Source organism: Sesamum indicum, linkage group LG3 (assembly GCF_026168435.1).
Source record: "Sesamum indicum cultivar Baizhima isolate 11 linkage group LG3, ASM2616843v1, whole genome shotgun sequence".
Classification (NCBI taxonomy): domain Eukaryota; kingdom Viridiplantae; phylum Streptophyta; class Magnoliopsida; order Lamiales; family Pedaliaceae; genus Sesamum; species Sesamum indicum.
In genome coordinates this window covers 19,852,700-19,857,081 of record NC_142659.1, presented here as the reverse complement: position 1 = coordinate 19,857,081, position 4,382 = coordinate 19,852,700, and the positions used below count along the sequence as shown (strand labels likewise).

The 4,382-nt window shown below is 33.4% G+C and overlaps 1 pseudogene; it reads left to right on the top strand.

Moving 5' to 3' along the window:
* The first annotated feature begins 296 nt into the window (after positions 1-296).
* On the top strand, positions 297-2,199 carry LOC105158490 (uncharacterized; annotated as a pseudogene).
* Positions 2,200-4,382: the final 2,183 nt, after the last annotated feature.

Genomic DNA, 4,382 nt, shown 5'->3' with positions numbered 1-4,382 from the left:
TTTCCTTATTTTCTCGGCAGCAATATGATGCAAAAGCCGAAATGGAAACAGAGAAAGAAAGGATTAGGTCATTTTTATTTTTATTTTCTGTCTGAAAGATAATTAAAAGTATCTTATTTATTTCTTATAGAACACATTACTATATATATAATTCCGGAAAAAGAAGAAACACACACTTGATTGTTTTGGTGATTAGCATTTCTCACTTCATTTTGATGTCATATCCTTTAAATTTTGGGACTTTTCTTATATCAGTGGATAAAAAACCTTAATCTTCAAAATAATGGTTAATTCATCTAGCCTCATTTCTCTAAAAATTGCAGAATAATGAATATTGACCGTAGTTGGATGTGGAGGCGCTTGGATGATAATGGGTTTCTTTTAGATGAATTCGTAACAAGGGTTGATCAGGATTTCTTGAACTTTGCTTTTAATAACCCACCATTTCTGAATAATGGACAAATCAAATGTCCATGTTCTAAATGCGGCAACACAAGATTTTTGAATCAGAGTGATGCGCATTTACACATAGTAAAAAATGGATTTACTCGGGGTTATAACATCTGGTACGCACATGGTGAATCATTGAACACAAGAGATGATGTGGGGGGTTCTTCAACCGCTCCTCATGTAGAAACGTCTCGTTATAGAACAATGGTGATGGATGCAATAGGCCATGAGTTCAGCTCAGACTTCACGTGTGCTGAACAACTGCCTAATCCAGAAGCACAAAAGTTTTTTAACTTATTAAAATATGCTGACGAACCATTATGGGATGGCTGCAAAAATCACACAAAACTCTCTGCTGTGGCCCAACTATTAAGTATCAAATCAGAGTACAATTTACCTGAAGCTTGCTATGATCGACTTGTGTCAACAATCAAAAGCATGCTGCCTGAAGATGAAAAGTTGCCAGATAACTTGTACACGACCAAAAAACACCTAGGTAAACTTGGTCTAGGTTACGAAAAAATTGATTCTTGTGTAAACAATTGCGTATTGTATTACAAAGAGAACGCCTTCAAGAATGCCCTATATGTTATCATCCTCGATATAAACCAACCAAGGCAGGATCACGGAAAAAAGTACCTTTCAAGGTGTTGCGTTATTTGCCTTTGATACCTAAGCTCAAAAGGCTATATGCATCTAACTACACCTGTGAGCACATGACATGGCATGCAAATAATCCTTCCAGCCAGGAAAGTATGGCACATCCATCTCATGGAGAGGCATGGAAACATTTCGATCGCACTCATCCGTCATTTGCCTCAAATGCACGAAATGTGCGCCTTGGGTTATGCACAGATGGTTTCAGTCCATTTGGGAATTCTAGTACTCCTTACAGTTGTTGGCCTGTTATTATTGCTGTATATAATCTTCCCCCATGGATGTGCATGCAAAAGCCTTTCTTGTTCCTGAATATGGTTATACCGGGCCCAAAAAGTCCAGGAAAAAATCTTGATATATTTTTATGTCCATTAATAGACGAGTTGAAAATATTGTGGACAATTGGGGTGCAAGCTTATGACGTGTGCAAAAAATAAAATTTCAACATGAGAGCTGCTCTTTTATGGACAATCAGTGATTTCCCTGCAAATGCGATGGTATCTGGATGGAGCACTCATGGGTTGTTGGCATGTCCTTATTGTATGGAAAGGACAAAATCTTTCAGACTTCGTTATGGAAGGAAGGCATGTTGGTTTGATTGTCATCGTCAGTTTTTGCCTCCTGACCATCCTTATAGAAGACAAGTCTATAAGTTTCGGAAGGGAAAATGTGAAAATGATTCTCCACCTATGCGCTTAACTGGAGAAGACATGCGACAAAGGGTGGATGAGCTTCCTGAAACTATTTTTGGAAAACCACCAGGTGGTACACACCCAATTGATGGATTTGGTAGGACACATAATTGGGTTAAAAGGAGCATATTCTGGGAGTTACCATATTGGCACACAAATCTTATCCGACATAATCTGGATGTCATGCATATCGAAAAAAAACATCTTTGATAATATCTTTAACACTATTATGGACGTTAAAGATAAAACAAAAGATAATGTCAGATCTCGAAAAGATTTGGAGTTGTATTGTAGTCGTACTGAGATGCATTTGCTTGAAGGTGCAAATGGAAAAATCTACAAACCCAAGGCACCTTATACTTTAACTAAGGCACCTTATATCAGGTATCGTTTAAGGTAAAGAATTTACATAATATATAAGGTACATCTAATTACACTGATGAATCCTATAACGAAAAACTTCCGCCAACACAGCATACAGCATGTCATGAATACCATAAGTAAGGCTAATCACTCGCACAGAGCAAGAAAAAATGATAACGCAAGTTGCTTAGAATCATAGAATACAGTAGCCCGTGAACAAATTCGTCATTTGCACAAAATACAGTGAAAAGAAACATCCTGAATATGAAACTGGCAAATGCAGACTCGATGTCGCTGCCTCAACTCATAACTCAAGCAATAGCATCTCACAAGTTGAGAACACCATAGATCCTGTGACCCACACAGCAAAAACTCTGATGCTGTTTCTGTTTGTACATCTTATGGTCCAATTCCAAATGAATGAGCATCAAAGGGATGGATACTATATATGCCACATACACACACAATGTACAAACACCAATTTTACCTCCCAAGAATGACATTAAATAAATCCAAAGTAGGATGTAGCATGTAATGCCACAAATTTGATTCATGAACACTACTAATATTGATGGCATTAAGTGAACATAACTACCAGAAAAATCAAAATGTCCCAATCAAGCACATATGACCTGCCTACCAAGTTACTAAGGCAAGCAGTAAGACCTAATGACTACAACAAAGCTTTATATTGACATTTTAGACTCGTCCCAACTCAAGGGCCAATTAGTTTTAACATCAGGAAAGACCGTCTTTTTACAATGACGAGAATTAACCAAATACACAGCTAAAAGTTTTTCAAACCTATAAGTAATTTGACAAGCTAGATCCCATAGTTCAAATTACAAAAAGCAGAAAAATCAAAAGGGAAAAATCAAACTACAAAAATCCTGCAGAGATAATAATCATATTTCAGAAAAAGCAGAAAAAAAAAATTCAGCATATTTCAGAAAAATTTCGCATGTCAATCAGCCAAGTTTTTCAATTTTCAACATACTTCAGCAAAAAAATATGTATTTCGACAAGAAGAACATTAGGGTGTTCAACGGACATTTTAACAAATACCTTGAAATCAATTAAAATTTCACCTACAAACTGTAAAAAAGAATTACAAAGAACAAAAATTACCTGTTAATGTCGTAGGGAAGAAGTTGTGCCAATAGATCTGGAGCCGTCTGCGAGCGAGGAAAGATCTGCTTTCTTCTTCTCGGTCGCGAGATAGAGAAAGGGTTAGAGGAGAGAGAGAGAGGGCTAATTTGAAAGTTGAGGAGAGTGAGGTTATCGTTCTTTTAAGAGTCAGAGTAGTCAATTGGTAGTTTTAGTTATGTATATATATATTTACTGTTATATTTTATTTTATATAAATTAAATAAATATTAAACAAATTAGTTATTTATATAATATAAATATAAATACATAATATAATATAATATTATATATAACATATATAAATATTTTGTAGTTGAGATAAATGTATGTTCATAGTCTTTAGTAAATTTATATATTTATAAATGTTAGTATTACATTGATATATAACTATCATCTTACATTGTTGAACAACATAGGTTAATCGGACCATCAAAATTCAAATTAGACCGTTAGATATGATCATACTTACAGAAAAATACACTTGGTAAAATTTTAGACTTATTGGATATACGGATGTCAAGTTATCGTACTCAGAACATAAGAATAATCATTTAAGTCGGTGTATCATAGAATCAGACCATGTGATTTTAAATCAAACCGTCTGATATGATCTAATGGACACGTTCTTATATATATTTAAATTTGGTGTGAATCGAGTAACTAGATTTTAAAATATCGTAATTATTGATTAAATTTTTTTATCTCATTATAATAAAATAATAATTAAAATAATTCAACCATCACTATTATTATCCAAAAAATATATGATATTAATTAATAATTATAATATATGGTCGATTTTGCTTATAAAATTGATCAATTATTAAATATAAAATGAAATATATAAAAAATTCAAAAATAATAATATATATAAAAAAATACAAAAAAAAACTCGCGAGCTTATGAACAGACACAATTAAGCTTGACTTGAGCTTGAATTTTTCGAGCTCGAGTTGAGCTCAAAATCTTTGCTGGTGAGAAAAAACATTAAGAGGAATGCGTGTTTTTTATAAAAATAAAAATAAATTAATAAAAAGTTTACTTTTAGTTTTATTGTAATTAATTAAAATT